The 24,911-nt window shown below is 34.3% G+C and overlaps 1 pseudogene; it reads right to left on the bottom strand.

The window, feature by feature from the left end:
- Window positions 1-3,841: 3,841 nt before the first annotated feature.
- LOC149544472 (uncharacterized) overlaps window positions 3,842-24,911 on the bottom strand; it is a 31,168-nt pseudogene continuing 10,098 nt past the window's right edge.

The following is a 24,911-nucleotide window of genomic DNA, read 5'->3' as shown; positions in this document are numbered from 1 at the left end:
AATAACCACACTTAGAATACAAATAGTAACACAAAGATTTAGATCCAAAATTCCAATTCTCATAATAGACTCATAAGATTTCATCTAGCATGCCCGAAAGTAATGCCTTTCGGGTTATGGCCAAATATATCAACAAGTACAATAACAATTTTGCAAGAGTTTGCAGGATCCAACCACTAGCTAGCCTAGACCATAATTTGGTAGAAAACTCCAAGAAGAATCTAAACTTGTGCTCGCAAGCCACTGAGAAACCTTCTTGTTTTCTAAGCCTACACTTAGCCAATAGCTCTACCAAACTTTGCTCCTCTCAGCTACTACATCTTCTTCATGTTGACAAATGAATGACTCTAGACATCACAAGACCTTCTAGTTATACTAAAACAAGCCACAAGTTGGCCTAGCAAGTTATAATAAATAAACACTCACATTAAATACATACTCAAGCCATAAGTCATCTTGGCAACAAATATTAAATACATGAGATAATTAAATACTTAAGACAAGCCCCATGTTTACAATGCATAACTAACTCAAATGATAACATGAAAGTATGCACCCTTAGGCATAGGTACATGTGCCATTCAACTATCCAAATCCAACAACACACATGTCAACTTCCTCAAATTGAAGCTCACAAATACAATCTCCAAAGTTTGCTAGTAAATTAGGAACAAATTAACACCAACTACCAAAAAGGGTCTAACTTTAAGACAATTACTCCAATTATTATGCACACTTAGGAAAAGGTTCCCCAATATGCCTCGAACACATCCCCAACTTGCAAAGCATAACTCCACAAATCTGAGCACAAACCTCGTGCATACAGGATTGCTAACTACCCTAGGATAATCTTGCATCAGACACTCCATGTGCGAAGAAAAGATGTTCTTAACAACTGGAAGAACATATTTCGAGATTCAACACATAAACCTCGAACTGGTTCTTCACATACATTTCCTCCAATTTGTCAGCTCGTACACTCTTGCCTTAGTCCCAAAATGCTAATTCTCATAATAGAATCATAAGATTTCATCCAACATGCATGACTGTAAGGCCTTCTATGTTATGACCAAATACATCAACAATTACAATAACAATTTTGCAAGACCTCGCAAGATCCAACAACTAGCTAGCCTAGACCAAAATTTGGTAGAAAACCCCAAGAAGAATCTAAACTTGTGCTTGCAAGTCACCAATCAAACTTTTATTTTCCAAGCCCATACTTAGCTACTAGCTCTACCAAACTTTTCTCCTCTCAGCTACATCTTCATCATGTTGAAAAATGAATGACTCTAGACATCACAAGACCTTCTACTTATACTAAACCAAGCCACAGGTCGGCCTAGCAAGTTACAGTAAATAAGCACTCACATTAAATACATCCTCAAGCCACAAGTCATCTTGGAAACAAACATTAAATACATGAAATAACTAAATACTTAAGAAATGCCCCGAGTTTACAATGCATAACTAACTCAAATGATAACATGAAAGTATGCACCCTTAGGCATAGGTACACATGCCATCAAACTATCTAAATCCAAGAGCACACATGCCAACTTCCTCAAATTAAAGCTCACAAATACAATCTCCAAAGTCTATAATTAAATTAGGAATACATTACCAACGACCACCAAAAAGGCTCTAACTTCAAGAAAATTACTCCAATCATTATGCACGCTTAGGATTAGGTTACCTAATATGCCTCAAATAAATCCCCAACTTCATAAAGCGTAACTCCACAAATTTGAGCACAAAGCTCCTGCATCAAACACCCCAAGTGCAAAGAAAAGATGTTCTTAATAGCTGGAAGAATGTCAGGATTCAACACATAAACCTTGAAGTGGTTCTTCACATACATGTCCTCCAAGTTACCAACTCGTAAAATCTTGCCTTTGTTCCATTTCTACAACTCCTTTCGTGCAACTGCCATCTTCAAATCTTCGTTTAGTGTGCTACAAGTCTTTTTCGCATGTTGATCTCTAACCCTTTGAGAATCCTTCAACTCAATTCACCTACCAAAACTTAGGCTCCTCCTACCAAGCTCTGTATTCAGCAAAAGAATCAGGGAATGCTTCCTCCCACCCTTCTCAATAGTAAACACATTCTTGACAAAATCATGCATCACCCTGCAATTGTATTGCCAAGGTCTACCAAGTAATACGTGACAACTACCCATGTCCACAATATCACACAACACTTGATTCACATATTGCCCAAGCTAAAAATTAACAAGATATTTCCCCCTTCCAAAGCATGTTCACCTTGTAACCAACCAATCCTATAAGGACAAGGATGTCTCATTCTCTCCAAACCAAGTTTTTGAACCCTCTCCTCAACACCTAGGTTATCAGTGCTACCACCATCCACAATCACATTCCAACATTTGCCTCAAAACTTACAATGAGTCCTAAACAAATTCCTCCTTTGACAAGGTTCAAACATCTTCTTACCAAGCAACACTCTTCTAATCAAAAAAATATTTTCCACCTCAGGCTCATTCACTAAGTCCATATTCACATGTAGCACAACAACTCTTCTATCACGATCCTTCTGGGAACATTCAAAAGATCTATGTCCTTCTTCACCACACTTGAAACAAGTACCTTTAAATACACCTCTACCTATTCTTCTCTTTTGTTCAATAGGTTTTGGTTCATCTTCAACAATCTGTTTATCCTTCACTTGCTTCTCCTTTCCTTGGGAATTACCTTGATGTCTTCTCTTCTACTTTTCTTCTCCCCTTAGAGAAAATTGTTAAGCATCCACAATTGAAGTGATATTTAACATACCAATCACATCCTAGATATTGAATCTTAGGCGATTAATATATCTAACCAATTTTCCTTAAAAAATTATCTATGTCTTAGACCAAATAGTCAATTTATAGAACTTCTTAGTATAATCCTTCATAGTCATATCCTTTTGTTTCATATTCTACAGTCTCTTTAAAAACTATAGTTTATAATCAATATGAATAAACATAGCCTTCAATTTAGTCACCATCAATCTCCATCTAGTGATCCTCATTTCACTTTCCTCATCTCTATCTCTTTGCAATTCTTTCCACCATAGAGTAGTATGCCCTTCCAACTTAGTTTGTGTCAATCTTACTCTAAGTGGATCTCCAATATTCTTCAAGTCAAAGTAGTCTTCCAATTCACCAATCCAATCAATTAGGTCTTCATGATTCAAAGTACTAGAGAAGTTAGAAACCTCCATCTTATGCTTTAGCTTCCAGTGAGGTCCAGATCTACCCAACTTACCAATTTTTTCTTTCATACGTCTTTCCATCTGATCAATTTGGTTATCCAATAGCTTTGAAGTCTTTAATAAATTCTTCAAACCATCTTCTATACCCACATTCCTCAGTACACAAACTATAGGTCTCATGATCTCAGCGACCATATCATTTTTCATCATCTCCATCTCAAATCTGAAATCTGTTTTAACCTTCTCTATAATCTTCTGCTCCACAACATCAAAGAGATCTGCAATTGCCCTAGGGCTAACCTTCTTGAAGGAACATTCCAAGATCTTTGAAAACCCAAGCAACAAATCCACAAGATCAACCAAATCTAATACCACTTGATGCAGTACAAGGGAGGAGAATTTCCAAAGGAGATGTCCTAGCCCCCAACAAATTACCACACAATGATATATAAACAATAACATAGAAATTTAGATCCAAAATGCCAATTCTCATAATAGGATCATAAGATTCCATCCAATATGCTTGGATGTAAGGCAATCTAGGTTATGGCCAAATACATCAACAATTACAATAACAATTTTGTAAGACCTCGCAAGATCCAATTTTGTCTTTCATATGTCTTTCCATCTAATCAGTTTGGTCCTCACCACTAGATCCAGCAGCTTCAAAGTCTCTAATAACTTCTTCATAACCATCTTCTATACCCACATTCCTCAGTACACCAACTATAGGTTTCATGATCTCAACGACCATATCATTTTTCATCAACTCCATCTGAAATCTGAAATCTGCTTTAACCTTCTCTATAATCCTCAGCTCCACAGCATCAAAGAGATCTGCAACTGCCCTAAGGTCCAACCTTCTTGAAGGAAGCTTCCAAGATCTTTGAAAACCCAAGCAACAAATCTGCAAGATCAACCAACTCTAATACCACTTGATGCAGTACAAGGGAGGAGAATCCCCAAAGGAGATATCCTAGCCCCCAACAAATTACCACACAACAAAATACAAACAATAACATAGAAATTCAGATCCAAAATGCTAATTCTCATAATAGAACCATAAGATTCCATCCAATATGCTTGGTTGTAAGGCAATCTGGGTTATGGCCAAATACATCAACAATTACAATAACAATTTTGCAAGACCTTAGAAGATCCAACCATAAGCTAGCCCAAATCACAGTCTAGTAGAAATCTTCAAGAATTATTTAAATTTGTGCTCACAAGCCACCAAGTAACATTTTTGTTTTCCAAGCGCACACTTAACTACTAACTTTGCCAAACTTTTCTCCTCTCAACTACTACATCTTCTTCATCATGAAAAATAAATGACTAGACATCACAAGACCTTCTACTTATACTAAACCAAGCTACAAGTCAACCTAACAAGTTACATTAAATAAACACTCACATTAAATACACACCTTTAAGCCACAAGTCGACTTGGCAACATACATTAAATACATGAAATAACTAAATACTTAGGACATCCCCCAAGTTTACAATGCATAACTAACTCAAATGACAACATGAAAGTATGTAACCCTAGACATAGGTCCATGTGCCATCCAACTATCCAAATCCAAGAGCCCACATGCCAACTTCCTTAGACTGAATCTTGTGAATACAATCTCCAAAGTCTGCCAATAAATCAAGAACACGTTACCGACAACTACAAAAAGGCTCTAACTTCAAGACAATTATTCCAATTATTATGCACACTTAGGGCAAGGTTCCCCACTATGCCTCAAACACATCCCCAACTATGTAAAGCGTAACTTCACAAATCTGAGCAAAAAACTCCTGCATATAGGATTGCTAACTACCCTAGGATGTGCTTGCATTAGTCATCACCATTTTTCTAGAAAATCATGTCATTGTGACTATTCATTTCCAACAATATCCCCCTTTGGCATTTATGAAAAAACTTCTATGATTTTTATTTTTATTTTTAAATCTGTTAACAAGACCTACTTTTCTTTGTAGGTTACAGTTACCTATCTCTTCACTTAAGTCTCATCTTTACTTATATGCGGCCTTAAGACTTTATTCCCCCCTTCTATGGGTTGATAGCTCTATTTCTACTTCTTTATGAGATTCTTTCCCTTGTTCATTATCTTTTTTTCTTTGCTTGGTTTTCTTGTTTTATTCTTCTTCTTATTCTTTCCTCATTTGTCATCTAGTCCAATCCCTTTTCTCAATATTCTCTTTTTATTTGTTTATTTATTTTCGTTCTCCCCTTTTTTCCCTACATAGTATTCTCCCTTTTTGTCTTTAGTTTTAATCCCCCTTTTCTTCATTCATTGGAAAAGGGTATAGGGTATGAGGTTCCAACAACTCACACGTTTCCAAATATATCTTTGTATCTCTCCATTTCTATGTTGAGTTGAGTCTCCACATCTCCTTTAGATGAGTAAAAGCAAGTGTTCCACTGGTTAAATCTTCCAATTTCCGATTGACGACTTCCTTTATATTTTCTAGTGACTTGGAAATCCATGCTTCTTCCTCTTTGACATGGTCTCGTATAATTCTAGTCAGCGGAGATAAGAAACATTATAGTTCTATTAATCAGATTGCCTTCCTTTCCTCTTCTTCCCTAATCTAATTTACCAAATACATGGTATTTTGAATCTTGGTGACATGCTCTGAGGATAATCCTATCAAAGGATGATAATATTGGATTGCTTCATCAAGATCTTGTTGAGTTTTCTCCCTTCTTTGTTCTAGATCACTGGTTAGGGTGCGTGCAATGCATGACTTCTAGAATACAGGGGTTATATTATTTAATGCTTCTAAAATTTCATCTTTGAGTGATCTTAGTTCCCATTTCTTGTCTTGAATAAGAATTATTTTCTTCTTAAAAAATTTGATTGGAACATGTTGTTCCGTGACCTTTGTTATCTTATATGCCTTTTCATAAGGATTATCTACAAAAAAATTTATTTGACTAATCTGATCATCGTCCTTCTTGTATGGGGCTTCGAGTGCTAGTTCCTTTAAGATGTGTCTGGCCTTTACTATCATGGAGCTTGACCTTTCATGTCTTTTTCTAGACAACTTCAATATCTTATTCATGAGTTATGTATACTTTTGTAACTCTCTATCATCGAGATCATGAAGTCTCTTTCCTATTTTAGTTATTTTATCAAGGATGTTCTATATCCTAATTTCTTCTTCAACATGTGCATCATATAATTCTCCTTCATCCTTAGATGTGGATGATGAGATCAGTTATTGGGATTAAAGTCCCCCTCTTCTCCTCTTCTTGCTGTCGAATTCTTCTTTAGAATCTTTCTTTCTCTTTCCTTTGATTGGCTTCTTTACACTCCTTTGTCCTTTGGATGGTGTATGAGAGGATACTATCTCGATTGAAGTCTTCTACTTATTAGATGATGGTGCTTCAATTTGCCTCTACTCTTATTTAGTTTCCTTTACCTATTCTCCCTTTTTAGTGGCTTGTTCCATTGTGTCACATGGGATCTCCATTATAGGTACTTTTTTTTCTTCAGGTGTGACATTAGTGACCTGGTCTCTATCTTTTGTCTTCTCTCCTTCCTTTTCACCTTCATGTCTCTTTTTATGGAACTGGAGAGAGTCTAGCATTTCTCCTTCTCTATGTCCTCCAAACTTGAGTCCATCATTGTGACATAATTATTTTAGGATGACTATCACTTGTTTGTGTGTCATCTTTATGATGTGCTTCCACCTTTTGTGGTGTTGCAATCTTCTCTTGTTGCACTCCACTAGTTTCCTCGAGTTCTTTATTAAGATCTTAACTCATTTGAGTCCTTTTCCTGGTAGGTGTTTTCCATCTTAAAATGGGTACAATTGCATTTTAAGAACATTTAACACCATTTCCATAATTCCTTTCTTGAACCATGGATGAACCTATGCTCAATGCCTCCTTTTCTCCTTTCCACTTCCATTTCATGCCCCTTTATCATCTCTCTCTCTCCTGGTGAGATGGTCTTCTAGGTGTCACTTTGCTACCCTTTTGACCATATTAGTCTGTTTCATTTGTAGATCCTTTTAGGCCTTCCTAAGGCTTTTTCTCTCCACTCCCTAGGATTAGGTTGACCTAGGTCATCCTGCTCTTTTCTAAGGAAATTTTCCTCCATTTACTAGGTTAGGGTCAACACATGTCAGCCTGGTCCAGGATTAGGTTGACCCAAGTTGACCTAATCCTTGATGACTATAAGTTTTGGGGCTCAGAAGACCTCAATTTTGCCAATTGATTTATTTCTCTCCCATGTCAGCCTAAAGTTACCACTCTGCTTAATAGTCGACCTATAGTTAACTCTCTACTTAATAGTCGAGCTATAGCTAACTCTCTACTTAACAGTCGACCTTCAGTAAGCTCCTTGTTTAATAGTCAAGCTTAAGTCAACATTTAACTATTTTTCCACTAGGAAAATAGTATAAAAGGAGGCTTGGGGGCTTCATTCTCACATCAAGCATTCATAGATCATCAAGCACTCAAGGCAAGGAGTTCTAACATTCAAGTATTCAAAGCAAGCTAGTCTTCTTCAAGCATTCAAAGATTCTTTGTTGGTATTTCCTCTTCTATGTCTAGCATATTCTCTACAATCAAGGGGGGAGATCTATATTGAAGCATTCATTATCTTCTTCATTAATGCACAATTACATCCATGGCTCCATGATATGGCTATGGTAGATCCATTGCAATTGTGGAGATATATTACATTCTTCATACTTAATTAAAAATCTACAACATATGTCACAAAAAATCCTTATTGACAAGGGTTTCAAGCAAGGTGAATCCTAAAATTTATTGTCTTTCAATCATTTACATTTACATTTATCAATTATGGTTAATTGCTTAAACCTAGGGCTTGACCAAGGCAAGCCCTCCCCCAAAAAAACCCCCAAAACATATCTTTTCTATGTTGATTTGTAGGTTTGGAGTGAAAAGGATTATGGATCTAGAACCTACTGTTCACAAGCTTTCTTGAGTTGTCAGTTGCAGATTGCCGGACTATGTCAAGTCCTTCAGTCTTAGATTCTAGGGAGATTTCTGGGTTTTGTTCCTTTCATCATTTTATTTCGAGATTCTTGGATGGATATTCATATAGAGTTCAGATCTATGAGTTTTGGAACAAAAATACATCTTCCTCTACACATTTCAAGGGAAGTCTTTCATATTTTATTTCCTTTCATATCCTTACCCTAGATTTACATCTTAATTGGGCTAATTGTCTTTACATAGCATCTAGATTTACATTATTTAAGTAATTAGTTCAATTTCACATTCACATTATCTTATTAAGGGCTAAAGAGAGTACATTTTCTTGTATTGCATTCCTCCTTATAATTGGAATTTAGTATTAGCTCCCTTCTTCCTTTAGGTCCTAGCTATTCTAATTTGGCTCATAAGTGGAATCATACTTGGAAATTCCCCTCTTTCCCTCACACACATACTTGAATGACTTTTTGGCCCTGTAAAGTGGAGGCCTACATCTTATTAAAGTGCTTCCATTTTACGTTTCAACATTTTGGTGAAACTGGGCTTCGTACCCTCTTTCTTGGAGTTAGATATTCCTCTTTTTTCCTAACTCTCTTCTTTGGCCTAGGCTTCACCTAAACATTTTGGTGAACCCAACCTCGTGCCCCTTTCTTATCACAGTTAGATGGCTTGTTTTTGGCATTTACCATCTTTTGCATTTACTTCTTGTGGATTTTAGGGTCAGATCCTTTGATCTACCTTATGTTTCTCTTTGCATCTAGAATTGATTTCCATTGATTTTGCAACATTGAGTATGTACTTCTCATGCTTTTTTATTGAAAAGTTTATGGAATCTTGCATACATTTTAACGAATGAATGATTAGTGGGATCTAGTACTCTATGTGCACTTATCTTTTTCTCATATTGCACAAGTATTTTAAAGATCTTTCCAAATATTATTCCTTTATCTTTGACATTAAACTTCATCCTCCTATCAACTTAGATTTACCATATGGAGATAAGTGACATAATGATATTGCCCCTTCTCCTAATATACACATTGACTATGGGGATGCATTGATTGAGGATGGTATTATATATTATTTTAATCCTCCCCCCTTCATGAACCTCACTTCCATGCATGATCATTCCTCTATGGTGTTCTTTATTGATAGTTATGTTCCTTTCATTGATAATGCCACTATTTGGGATGAACCTCTTGATACTAATATTCACTATTCTCTTCCTCACGAAAGACTTAACATGATTGATACCTTCTCTGGTAATGTTTCTTCTTCTCCTAGAATACATCCTTCTCTTAGTGATATTTTAGAGAAAGAGGAAGATATTATAAATACTTTCATTAATATGACCTTGTCTTCATTTGATGCTACTAGATAAAATGATTCATTAATGGACATCCATAATCCCTATTCTAAGGCTTCCTTATAAAAAGATGATAATGGAAATCTCCTTAATACTCTCCTTTCTAGTGATGAATCTATGGAGAAGCAAGATCTTAATCAAGTTAATCTCACTTAAGCTATTATCACTCTCAAGGGATACCCTTCATCAAATAAGCTTCTTATCACCCTTAAGGGTTGTTGTCCCATAACTCTTAAAGGGGAACGTAATGATTCTAAGGATTATCATATGGTGTCTCACACGTATCATACAAGGAATAATTCTAAGCCTACTACTTCTCTTCCACCTTCTCAATCCCTTCTTTTGCCTCCACCTTTTCTTTCTCAAAATCTTTTATTGGATTATGATTTGGTATCATAGTTATGTAATACCCCTGCCAAGATTTCTCTTTGGGAACTTCTTCAAACATCTCCTACATATCATGAAACTTCAAAATATGCTTTATCCACTCTTCCAACTTCATATCCTAATAAAGGTAACATCAATTCCTTTTTACAATGCATGAATACTACATCTACCCCATCACAAATTGTGTTTAATCATGATGACTAACCTCCTAAAGAGATTCGAGATCATTATGATGCTCTTATGATAGATGTCCTAGTTAATGGTAATCTTATTTGCCAAACTCTAGTTGATAATGGATATGGGCTTAATATTTGTAGCATGGATATTCTCAAAGCAATTAACACCAAGCTTTCAAATATCAACCCTAATAATACCTCTATTCATGACTTTGATAATATTTCTAATAAAACTTTAGGCCTCATCACTTTTTCTATCAAAGTAGGCCCAATTCTTTTGAATACTCATGTTCATGTTATGCTTGGACTTCTCAATTACAATCTTCTTTTGGGTAGACCTTAGTTACATACTATGCACGTTGTTCCTTGAACTCTTCATCAAAAAGTTAAGTTTTTTAATAATAATGTCAAGTACACTCTTCATGTGTACACTGAACCAAAAATTTGTCTAAATATTGAGGAATGACAAAATGAAGAATCTAATGATGATCCTCCTCCTACAAGAACCCTTCTAGGTGATGATTGAGGATCCTTAGATTTTACACCAACCTTTATTGGATAATATAGAGTTAAGGACTTGCCATCCATGAGGAATCACATAACTCCTTTCTTCACCAACTTTGTTTATGCTTCTACTCATGATGAACATATTAAATCTAGCAATAAAAATCATATGCCCTTAAGCAATGGGAGACATGAAAACTCTTTTCATCCCATTGATGATCATAATTTAGGATGTGAATGCATTGAATCACATTCTTTGTCCACATCCTCTCACATATCTTCTCCTACTAATCAAGAGCTTATTTTACCTAATCTTCTTCATGCTAAGGTGATTACTAGGCCTATATGTAGAAAGAAACATAGTAAAAAATGAATCTTTCATTTTTCATTTATCACCATTGTCATGACCACTCTACTAATAATTTTCAAGCTTTGCACTACAAAATTCAACAACTCATTAATATTGGGGTTTTTTGCATATCGCCTTATAATGAGCTCCATTTTACTTTCAATTTCTTTAAATGATAATTTAAGTCCCTATTATGTTTCTACATGCCATGTAACATTGTTGGCGTTCTCTTTGGGGGCCCATTGTCATACATGGTTTGCTTTGTGACTAACATAATAGGTTTGTTTTCTCTTCTCTTGTCCCTATACTTGGGTGGGCAAGGGAATATTTTCCTTCATTTTCTCTTTCTCATGGATCCACTATTTCTTTTGGTTAAGTGTTATTTTTTTATCATGTGACATTCAATATTACATCATTTGCAATTGGATTTCCATGGTAGATAGATTACTTACCTTGGAGTCTCATAATAGTGTATTGTCTTTTTCATGGATTTCCTTTTTCACTTCTTACATGGTGTCTCTGCATTCTACCCTTCCATGACCTCATAGAAGTTGTGACCTCTTTGGTTTGGACTAGGTGTTTCTTGTGGATACTATCTTGATGTTGAAATTGCTTTATCCTTCTTCATTAGTTCCTTTAGATGCCAAAATAAGAAATTATTTTTCCATCTTAAATGGGGGGTTAGGAGCATACATAGTCCCCTTATGCTTTTCATATGTTTTTATTTTTCAAGCACACCATTTAGAGTACACTAGCATGACACAACTTGCTAGAGCCAACTTCTCTCTCTTTATACATGTCTTGGAATGGTTGGCTAGCATGCCACACACAATTGCTAGATCATTTGAACTATCTTAGCACATACACAAACCATTCTCATAATATAGGAGTATTATATCATAAGAGTGTAATTCAAATTTATGGGATTGAATATAGGGAACACAAAATCTCTAGATCATTCAACCCTCCTCTTTTCTTTTCTTTATGGGATTGACTACCGAGCACACAAACCCACTGGACTAGTCAATCCTATCCTCTTTTGTGTGATTCACAATATGGAACACAAACATTATTGGGAAAGTTGATCACACCCACTATCTCTCTCTTCTATTAGTAACATCTCTCTTATTGTGATTTTGAAATTTGATGAAGACTCATGTTTCCTAGGGGAAAATGTGGATTCTGAGTATGGTTTAGAGTACTTTAGCCTTTATGGCCCAGTATGATTTATGAGTTATCTTCAAATCTATGCATTGTTCCTCACTTGATGATTTCTTTGTCTCCTAAGTTGTGATAATATCATATTTTGATTTTTATCTACTTTACCATGAGTTTGAGGAAACTCATACTACCACTAAATTTGGGACAAAATGTACCATCTTAAAATGAACACGCTTGCATTTTAAGACTTTTTAACACCCTTAACATAATTTATTTCTCAAACCATGGATGGACCTATGCTCAATGTCTCTTTTTCTCCTTTCACCTTCCATTTCATGCCTCTTTTTCATTTCTCTCTCCTATTGACATGGTCTTCTAGGTGTTGCTTTGCCACATGTTTCATCTCTGCATTTTTCTGGGCCTTCTCGAACCTTTTTCTCTCTAGTTTCTAGGGCTAGGTTGACCTAGGTCAACCTAGTCCTTTTGAAGGCCTTTTCCCTCCATTTTTTGGCTTAGGTTTGACCTAGATTGAATTGGTTCCATGTCAGCTTGAAGTTAACTCACAACTTAATAGTCAGCCTATAGTTAACTCTTTGCTTAAAAGTCAGCCTACAGTTAACTCTATGCTTAACAATCGACCTTTAACTATTTTCCCACTAGGAAAATAATATAAAAGGAGGCTTGGGGGATTCATTTTCACATCAAGCATTCATAGATAATCAAGCACTCAAGGAAAGTAGTTTTAACATTCAAGTATTTAAAGCAAGAAAGTCTTCTTCAAGCATCAAAGATTCTTTGTGGGCATTTTCTTTTCGAGATCTAGCATATTGTTGGCCATAAAGGGAGGAGATCTACATTGAAGCATTCATTATCTTTTTCATTGATGCACATTTAAATCCATGGCTCCATGTTATGGTTATTTCCATCTAGGAAAATAGTATAAAAGGAGGCTTGGGGGATTCATTTTCACATCAAGAATTCATAGATAATCAAACACTCAAGGCAAGGAGTTTTAACATTGAAGTATTTAAAGCAAGAAAGTCTTCTTCAAGCATCAAAGATTCTTTGTGGGCATTTCCTTTTCAAGATCTAGCACATTGTTGGCCATCAAGGGAGGAGATCTATATTGAAGCATTCATTATCTTCTTCATTGATGCACATTTACATCCATGGCTCCATGATACAATTATGATAGATCCATTTCAATTGTGGAGATATCTTACATCCTTCATACCAAATTAAAAATCTTCAACATACATCATGACAAATCTTATTGACAAGGGTTTCAAGCAAGGTGAATCCTAACATTTATCTTGTCTTTCAATCATTTATATTTACATTTATCAATTACAATTGATTCCTTAACCTAGGGCTTAACCACTTGGCAAACCCTCCCCCAACAAAACCCCCCAAACATCTCTTTTTTTTGTGTTGATTTATAGGTTGGAAGCGAAAATGATTACAAATATGGAACCTATTGTTCACGAGCTTTTTGGAGTCCTCAGTTGCAGACCGTAGGACTATGTCAACTTGCTTGTAGTATGTCTTCCCAAGTCAACCTAGTCCTTTTGTCTCACATTCTAGAGAGATTTATGGGTTTTGTTTCTTTCTTCGTTGCATTCTAAGATTTGTGGATAGATATTTAGATACAATTTATCGTTTTTTTCTTTGTTCAATTTTGAATATCTATTCTTTAGTGTATTATAGTTTCCCTCATGCTTAATATCATCTAAAAAATTGTTGAATGTAAGCTTCGTACCTTCTTTTGACAATTTGAGACTTTCAGTCTTTGTCTCTTCTTTTGACTCTTCTTCCTTTTGTAGGGTTAGAGGTTTCTTCTCCTCTTTTTCTATTGCCTTCCTTTTGTACGTCTCTCCCATTGGAGGCTTTACAATAGTGAGGAATTTCTTCTTAGTGGTTTTCTTTGCCAATTTAGACTTGGGAAAAGACTCATTTATTTTCTCTTCTTCCTCCTTTCCTACTTGTTCCTCAACCTATCTTGAGGTTTGAATTTTTCTTTGTTCTTCTTGTTCTTCTTCTCTAAAACTATCTTATCTTACTCCTTTAGCCCTTTCATCTTTTCTTCAACTATTCTAAACCTTTCTTGTTCTAGGTCAATAGGCATTACCAGTAACTATTCAATGTGCTTCCTTGTTGACTCACCATCAATCTCATATGATGACTTAGTTAGCCAATGGGTTCAAGGTCGAACCACTTGCATAATGCACATGTCCATGCTTGCTAGGAAAAATATTTCCTATCAATAATCCATAACAAGACTCAAGGGTATCCTCTTCCTCTATTGCATTTACAACTAAAACTTTTTGAAGTACCCATCAAGTAATTTAGGGGCTTCACTTTACAACTTGTTGTACATATTTGTGATTTATAATGTGATGTGACTCCCCATCTTCCACTAAAATTTTTGAAATCTAGGAAACTCATTCTGGAAGTAAAATTATATACAAACTATTATTTCACCATATTTGAAGATATATGCATTGTTGTCCCTTTTTATCTTCTATAGATTCTCTATCACTTGGATGTGTAACCATCCACTTAGATCAAGTGGGGTGTGTTCATTTATAACCTAGTGTGCACCATATACTTCTCCTCTTGGCACACTATTACTCCTATTGGAGTGATAGAGCCAGTGTGCGATCACCATTGGTACGAACTTTACCTTCTTATTAGTGACGTCCTTTAGCAAACACATCATGGTGGCATTCTATTAGTTCAACCATGTTTTTTGACAAATATTTCTTAATTATTAGGTCATTCAAACCGGATCCATTGAATCCTTCAAATCTCTTGATCACTTTATTTGTGATTTTGTAGGGTTTATCGAGCCACATGTACTCATCGTGCACCATGTTGAGCATGAATCTAACCCACTTATCCATAAAGAAATTAGGGATATCAATTATACATTGTAGGCTATTTGCTTCTAGATCTTCAAAACTTGGTTTTCATTTGTCATCATGCAGGAACTCTTGAAATTTTATTTGAATTTCCTTGTCACCCAACTTGCATATCCTTGCCTTTAGATAAGTGCTTACATCATCAATAAGAACATTTCTTGGGAGTGAGGATAGGGCTCTCATCATATTATTTTCATTCATGTGCTCATCAAAATGGGTTTAGAGAACAGTGGATAACTTGTCTTTCTTTCTACCAGATGAAGTTCATATAGTTCTAAGTATTCTCCATTTTCCATTATTGGATCGGTAAATTGATCCAATTCATTTACACAGCTAGCTTCTGTAGTCTACCTTTTGAATACAAAAAAGGTCACACTTATGGTAGCTAGGGTTTCACAAATATGAATCTCTTAAAATATTAGGTTCACAAAGTGATATATTCATTATGTGATGTGCCTATTTATAGATCCCAAAGAAAAAGTAACATTGAGGTTCTAACAATAAACACGCCACTTACCTACCTCTAACTTAGCACAATAAATTCTTTTGAGACATCATTCAATGATTAAGATTTTGAGACAACTTGTCCTATCTTCATAGGTAAAGAATTTTGAACTAGTGTCCATCTTCCCATTACGCAAGGCATCATACTTTGTGATCTATCGGTTTGAATACAAGGACTGGTGCAAGGCTTTCTTTTCTTGCATAACCTCTTAAGATTTTCTAGCTAAATTTTTTTGGGAAGTCTCACCATTTGGTGGTGAGCTCAAAACCTCTCCATATTTGAATTCAACTTCCTCCATTTTCTTCTATGTCTAGACCATGGAAAAGTCATTTCTTACTTGCTCAATGTCTATCTTTTCTTTTCTTTTCTTGTCATGATGTTGTTTCTTAGGTTTTTGTTTGGCCCAACAATTCTTGGTAGTATGACCAATCTTATGAAATTTGTATCATGTCATAATTGTACCATTCCATGGTCCAGTGTTGTTCCTATGCCCAGTACATAGCTTGTAGTGGAATTAAAGATGGCCATTATTCCCATAAGTAAAGAAAATATGTGTTACACACTTTTTGTTCCTATTGTGTCTCCATGTCTTTGAAGATGACTGATTTGATCAAGCTTTTGATATACAATCCTTGGATTTGTGATCATACATGTTACAATGGTAACAAAAACCTTATGCTTTTGCCTCATTTTCAAGATCCCCACACTCATGTGCACTATGTCCATACCGGCAACAAACATTATAGTAGCCTTTGTAGGTATACTAAGCACCAAGTATTGCTTACCTATGCCAACAAAAATTTTACGTGCTTCCTATTTTACCAAAGAAATAACAAGTAGGTTTTTTGGATATCATACTTCTCTTTGGTGTCTTTTTGTTCTTTTTGAGGTCTTAGTCTTTCATTCTTGGAGACTCTCCTTTCTTCGTTGTGTTGTTTCCTTTGAATCCTTGACTAGTTGAGTTTGTGGTCTTCCTTTGAGCTTTGACTTGCTCTTCCAATTTCCTGTTACTTTCATTTAACTATATTAGTTTTTAATTCTTTTCTTTAGTGTCCTTTAGTTCATCGATCAATTGACAAACTCGCTCTTCCATCTACTTATCTTTTCTAGTTAGGACTTCCAACTACTTTCTTTTATGATGACAATGTTCCTCTAAAACATTGTTCTCTTGTCTAATGTACTTGTGTTCTCCTTTCATCATAGCCATTTCTTCATCCTTAGCTTTTAGTAGTTTGTCAGCTCGTTACTCTTCTTCTTGAGCTATTCTCTATTCTTCATAGGCTTGATCTCTTGCAAGAATGGAATTTCCTTTCTCATCCCAAGCTTCACTCATTCGTAATACAACTAGCTCTTATTCCCTTTTCACTATTCTAATCCTTTTGGTAAAATTCTCATTATCATTCATGAGTTATGGTATTTCCTCTTCGGATTCCTTAGATCCACTCTGCTCTTCTAGATTTTCTACTATTTCTTAACCTTCATCTAAATTCTTCATAAGTTTTTTTTCTCTTTGCTAGAGATTCTCTCATCTTTCAGGTCTTTAATAGTGTCCAGAGCACTGTCAATATATTTTTGAAGTCTCATGGCTTCCATTTGATCTTCTCTCAAGCCGTTAGGCTCATCACTGCTAGAGTTTGTGCTCTTACACCAATTGTCTATCCCAAACACTATTGAGGGGGTGGGGGGGTAAATCAAGTACAACTTTTATACTAGTTATAACACCAATATTGTTCACATAATAATTACCAGTTCTTTAATGACTTAGATAATGAAAAATACAATGGAATACACCATATAAGATCACATTGGAAAGCATACATTAATGACAAATATTTTTACGTGGAAACCTCAAGTGTGAGGGTGAAAACCATAGTGGAAGTAATATACCCACTAGTCTTCCCTTGCAAGTAAAAATGTGCCTTGTTAAAGACTTACATTTGTTCCTTTTGAGAACTCATGCTGTGAGGAATGCTCTAATCTGCTAGGATTACAAAATCCTATTAAGAATAACTCATTAGATCACATAGGAAAGCATAAATTATTGACAAATATTTTTACATGGAAACCCCAAGTGTGAGGGTGAAAACCATAATGGGAGTAATATACCTACTAGCCTTTCCTTGCCAGTAAAATGGTGCCTTGTTAAAGGCTTACATCTATTCTTTTTAAGAACTCATGTTGTGAGGAATGATCATAATATGTTAGGAATACAAAAGCCTGTTAAGGATACCTTGTTAGAGGATTTTGATCCCTTTCTAAGAGATACCTTATTAGAGGATTTCAAAGACTTACTACAAGTATTCCTTATTAAAGGAGTACAATAGTTGTAATGGTAAGAAAGAAAAATAAAGATTGGATTTAAGAGTATGACACACCTTTCCTTATAGACTCGCACTATGATTACCTACAAATGGTCTATGATCACCTTTCTCTATTTTGGCTTTACTCTTGTGAATTCTCTTGTTCACTTCTTTCTTATGTGTGCTAGTGCATCAATCTTCTATCCTACTCTTTCTTCTTTCTTTCTTTATGATCTCTTTTGCATTCTCTACAAATCTTCAAGCAACCAAAACAAAATTCATGAATGAATTTTTTCAGTGTCCTTAAATCCATTCATCCAATCTAGGTATCAAAAAATTAAATTTATCCTCCTCAAAACATTTATTAAAATTATTTAAATTCACAAGTGAACATAGTCACAAAATACCCATGACTACCTATTCATCACTTGTATCCTTTCTTTCTTTCGTCACTTCTCCCACTTCTCTTTGTGTGCATGTCACATCATTATCAAATTGTCCCATAGTCTTCTCACATCAGTGGTGACTTATCTTAGATGAACTACGATCAACTAGCTTCAATGACTGTCTGCTGATCATTGCTTTGTCTACACCATTTCTCTTTTTTGTGACTAGTATGCTAGTCTACTGGTAGTTGCACTGTCTTGCAACACTTCTTTCCTCTTGTTAAATGGTTTCCAATCAATGAATACACTCCAACATTTGCACAATGTCAAAGTCTTCGTCTGTAACAACTTGGTCATCACCATTTTGTTGGACTATCATGTCATTGTGACTACTCCATTCCAACAGGGTGCAACGTACCTAGCTAGTGCCATACATGTTTTGGAAGCCCCTCAGTTGATTCAAATTATCACTTACAAATTTCTCTAAAGGTCAAGGGTTGATGAATGTGATGTTGCTCATTAGGTCGATTGTCTTAAGGAGATAAGTTTTAGTGGAACTATTTTAATGGTATGGATTTCGAGGCTTATTAATCGGAGGGATAGATTTTTAGTTGATTTAAGTCAACTGTAATTTATTAGATGATAAATACATAAATAATTATAGTCAATTTAAAATAGAATAATCAAATTCAATAAAAAAACCCCTTTTAACCAAAAACAACATTTTCAATGAAAAACTTCAATAAACAATAAAACATTAAAAAAACATACATATGGTCTAGATGACCGAGGGAAAATTAGAGAAAAATTGGTTCCCATACCCTAAACTTTTTGTATGCTCGAAGTGGAAGTGTTATTTTTGTTGTCTCTTGCATTTGAAAAATGAGGAAAAATGATTTGATTTTTTTTTACATGTCGATATTATGTAATTGATACATATTGGGTATCTCATTTTATCGAGTATCTAATATGTATTGGATGCTTAATAAGGTTGTATATATATTTTATAAAATAATATTTAATGATTTATAGTTTTATAATATTAATTGAATATACCTTGTGGCCAAATAGCAACTGTCAAAACCACCTAAACAACACTACCCAACCAAAGACTAAGCAAAAAAAAATACAAATAACCCAATAAAACTGAACTCCAAGAACTGCTCATTTGAATCATCTTCCATCCTACTCACTGGAGAAATTGGGAATGCCAACACCACTATCCAAGCTAGGCATAAAAAATTCTCTTCCCATAGACACAACACCACGCTCACCCCACTATCCTTAAGAAAGGACACATCAATCCTTGGCACCAAATCTTCACAACCAGGTATAGAACTGCCACCCCCCTCTGCATCACCATGATGGTGGCTCACATATAGATGATGATGGATCTGTAGATGACCATCATCACCAATGAAGGTCGAAGACCTAACAATAGATTGAATATAATATACAATATAATACATAATATAAAATTATAATATAATATAATATTATAATTTATATTATGTATTATATTATATAATAGTTTATTATATTAACAAATTATATCTTACATTATATCACATTATATTATATATTATAAATTAATAGTATATGGTAATATTATAATTTCTTGTTGATGAATTCATGTGTGTGTATTATGTATCTGATAACTATAGATACATGATATGGTAAGTTCTTTGGTGTTAGTTTGGGTAAGATGTAGTGATACCCATGCCTAATAAAAAGTAACACACTTCTTAATGTGTTTATGAATGAGTGAAAGGGAGGCTTTTTTCACATTGCTACTTTTTGAAATACCATGATCTTGCTTATGCGCGTGCATGCACACACTCACAATGTTGGCAACTTGGCTAGGTTACATAGTATGATGTTGTCATTTATGGATACATATAGTCAATATTAGGTGAGTAGATCTGGGTGAACCCACAATACCGGGTACCACTTTTGGGGGACAAAGGAAATCATGAAATGATAAGAAAATTTGCATATAGAATTTTACATATGTTCGCTCGAACGTGTTAACTATGTTCGCACAAACATATTAAGTTTAAATAAGGTATGTTCGTGCAAACATACCTTGCTAATATGTTCATGCAAACATATTTGCAATGGTGATTTTGCGATTGAAATTCCACTTTTCCGTTTGAGATCTTGATAAATTTTCCTTTTTTGTATGTTTGTGTGAACACAAATCATTATAAATGTTCGCACGAACACATTAAATAAAAATTTGGTTGTCGGATTATTTTTCTCATAGGTTCGTACGAAGATGGGTTCGCACAAACATGCCCAATATGTTCGCACGAACGCCATGTTCGTGCGAATGCATAAAATTAGGAAAATTTTAACCCTTTTTCCTTTTTTTTTCTTTTTGTTTTTTTGACTCCCATAATTGTAGGAGAATGATCTCCTATTGTAAAATAAAAAATGTCAAAATGTACTGCTCAGAGCAAGCTTTCCAACGACTATAATTGTAATACATATTTTAGTCATTAAGACTTTCAAATATGAGTTTAACTCATTATAGGTTCATTACCAATTGAACATCAACCGACTTCGACACCTTGGGAAAATTAGTAAATCAAGTCAAATTTTTTTTGAAAAATATGTAGGAACTAGCTTATTGAGATACCTTTCTATTCAAAAAAAAAATTAGGTTTATGATAAATTGACTTCAAATTATCTGTGTCAAACAGAATGTATGTCTGAATTACAATTTGTGTCACTTCAAAACTTCATAAACTATACAATATTCAACCAAAATAAATCAAACCAAATGCATCCTCTAGATATTGATGCTACAAATCTAACGCCGAAAGAATTACTTCATTATCATTTCTAAAAAAAAAGTTATGTGTGTCAAACAAACTGTCACTCTTTAAAAATATTGAATTTTATTATGTACCACTTTTTGGAGGAGATAAAAAAAATTGATATAAATAAAAAAATTTTTGATTAAAAAATATGGTTACAAACTAGGAACAAAGTACTCAAAATCACTAGTTTATGTCATCTTGAAATTATTTATGGTTTTGGAGATATAGTCACTTGAATGTGACGTTTGTTGCAAAAATATTGATTTCAGTGTCAAAATTGGTCAAAAAGTGGAACCCATTATTGTGGGATCACCCATCTTGGAGATAAAGTTTTGGGTTGAAGACTCAAAGAATTGACTAAGTACAATAGAGTTTATCTATTAGCATATGCACTATTTTGGTTAGCACAATCTACAAAAGAATTTTTGGCATGTGCGCACTTACCTAGAGAGAGTACAATATGTTAGGATGATGTATGCATGAATGCAAGCCATTACGGTTAGTATGAACATAGTTACAACATTTTTTCTAGTAGCAACGTTGAAAAGACAGAACAAAGAAGACTTAAGGAAATGAGTATTTTGGATTAAGGAATTATTTTATTTATCAAAATAATTAGTTTGCTAATTAGGAACATGTTAGATGTTAATCCTAAGAGAAAGAGTTAATTTTGTAATTTAACAAGTGTGTAAAGTAATGAATGCTAACAAGTTAAAGACATAATATATAAAAGAAAAGTCTTGAATGCAAAGGATAGTGTGGCTTTTGTGATAAGGATTCGATTGTTTTGAGATGCAAATTTTGATGTAAGATTAGAGCAGTGCGAATTTGTGATCAAGTTTTTGTGAAGAAAAATATAAGGCAAAAATCAGATATTGAAGATATCACAAGCAGTAAGAGGTTTTGTATTTACCTCTTGTGCTGAAGAATATAATTGTATATTGCATGTTTGGACAGTGGAATCATCTTGCATACTTTATATAATTGCAACAACTTGTAACATATTGATTCATGATATCCATAATTGGATAAAAGGTTGTTAATGATATCCATAATTGGATAAAAGTTTGTTAATGATATCCATAAATTGATAAAAGTTTGTGAAATATTGATTCACCCCCCTCTCTCAATATTTCCTATTTCTAACAATTGGTATGAAAGCACAATTAATCATAGAAGGCCTAACAACTCAAGTAAGATCTCTATGGATATGGATGAGCTATAGAAGAATCTTTAAGAAGCTCTTGAATAGATTAGTATTCTTACTAAAGAAGGAGATACTTTAAAAGACAAGTATGAAGATGCAAAAGACTACATTGAGAAGTTGAAAGATAAGTTAGATTATATTAAGTTTAAGAAAGAGCCTAAAAGATCAGATCAATAATAGTGATGAAGTTTCAAGACTAAAGAAAGAGAATGAGATCCTAAAGCATGACTTGAATATTACAAATCTAAATTTGATCTTAAAGGATGATGATAGTAAAGTTGAGTCAGATTTGAAATCTGAAAAATGCACATATGAGATCTAACCTTACCAAAGTGACATCCAAGCTTGAGACTACAAAATTGTAGTATGTAGAATTTGAGAAGTATAATACAATTGTGAAAGGAGAACTAACTCAATCTAAGCTACATCTTAAAACATATATTACAATTGTGAAAGGAGAACTAATTAACTCAGTCTAAGCTACATTTTGAGAAGTTGTATTCCAACAATGAAAATATTGATACCTTGGAGAAAAGTCATCTAAGAAGTCTGAAGAAAGTAAAGAACTAGATCTTGTGATCCAACAGCCTGAGAACAAAGAAGAGAACAAGGTTGACTCTAATCAATTTGAAGATGTACCCAAGCAACCTGAGCGAGCTAAATCTCCTAAAGAAGTGAGGAACGAATTCAATGGTAGATTTTATGTATGTAATTAATTTGGTCATATGAAAAGGGATTGTATAGGTAAGTCACAATTTAAACCCTTGTCTAGTTATTATTATAATTGTCATGGTTTGCTCATAGAGTTATTGAATTTAAGAAGCCTAGATTCAATAATTATAATATTAGAATCTTTAGAGGTACTAACCCTATAGAAAATAGACCTATTGGATGAACCAATTTTATAAAGAATGACATTATGTGTTATAAGTGCAACAACTTTGGACATGTATAGATAGAGATTGTAGAGCACAAATTGGTCATTTAGGACCTAGATATGGAAACAATGTGATAGTTTGTTAGATTTGTAACAACATGGGACAAACATGAAGATATTGTAGGATGGATAAAATTAGGATGTCTAACAACATGAGGAATAACATAAGAAACCCAAATCCTAGAAGAAATATGAACAACAATAGAAGGAATGAGAATAATAGTAACAATCAAAGAGAAAATGTGAAAGATCTTTTAGGACACCTTAATGAATCATTTGTTAAAGCTATGAAACCAACAAGTTCATATGTTGTGTTGGAAAGTCAGTCAAGTGAAGCATCTGAGAAAAAAATGATGCCAGTCACAACCCAATTAAGTATATCATTTCATGAATTAAGATAACTAAATTAGTATCAAATTGGTATACAAAACCTCAGAATTAGAGCTAAAATTTATGAAGATAGTATAAGGTAGAACAAGATGAATGAAAGCTATGATTAAGTGTGCATATGATTCTGAGTTGATATGTGACTGCGTGAAGTGAAACTAGGTTACTGGTAAAATAAGAATAACTTTTTCAACTCCAAGTACTTACACAACTAATTCATAAATAAATTGGATATGATTTAAAGGTGAAATTGAGTTTTTGAGTACCATTTGATTGTGCAAGAAATAAAGGATCCCTTGGAGTGAATTAAAAGGTGAAATTGGAGATTTCTAAATAATGAATTCAATAGTCCTAATTTTGCAAATTTGAGGTATTTATCACTTGTGCAATTGTAATTTGAAGCTTTAGTTTGCAAGAAATGGTAACCCCAATTGTATGTAATGTTAGTGAGAGACCGAGGTACAAATTCAAGAAACATCCCTATATTTCATTAGATGATGACCCATTAGGAGTGTTTTCACAAGTACCCAACAATGTTTTGCACGTAGAAGACATTTGTGTGTATATTCATTATAAGTTTGGGAGTATAGGTGACATGACATCCACAGTGAGATGGGCTTGGTTCGCAACAATGACCTATCATTTAAACAAGGGTTTGAGCATCTAAAAGACTTAAACGTCACCAGGTATATGTTTTCTATGAAGTTTGACAATCACAAGTGGACAAGGATAATTTTGAGCTGCATAAATGAGGACATTTTCTAGGTAGGGGATATACCTGTCATTATAGATAATGGCATGATTCACAAACTCACTAGTTGAGAAGTACATGGATAACATCTGTTTTATGGTTGCAATTGATATGACTTGCATGGAAGTGATTGAGCTAAGGGAAAAGTTCATTGACCCTATGGGTATGACATGACATAAGAGCTAATAGAAGGATGCGATTATTTTGAGATGTGATTTCTAATTCAAGATCAGAGCAATGTAAATTTATGATCAGTTTTTTGTGAAGAGTAGTGAAAGACAAAATAAGATATTGAAGATATTATTAGCACTAAGAGGTTTTTGTATTTACCTCTTGTACTGAAGAATATTATTGCATGTTGCATGTTGGGCAATGAGCTCATCTTGCATATTTTATATAATTGCAACAACAAATCCTAACAGAGTTGAGGCTTCTAACAAGGCCTAGTCCTCTAACAACCTCTGAGACACTATATAGATGTAATAGACTCCTAACAGGGTCAATATCTTTCACAAGATACTTTTGATTAGTGGATTACTTTGTGGGTAC

This window comes from Cupressus sempervirens, chromosome 8 (genome assembly GCF_028749045.1).
Source record: "Cupressus sempervirens isolate cs-2001-9-10 chromosome 8, ASM2874904v1, whole genome shotgun sequence".
Taxonomy (NCBI): domain Eukaryota; kingdom Viridiplantae; phylum Streptophyta; class Pinopsida; order Cupressales; family Cupressaceae; genus Cupressus; species Cupressus sempervirens.
Note: the sequence above shows the minus strand (reverse complement) of the source record. Positions and strands in the feature narration are given on the sequence as shown.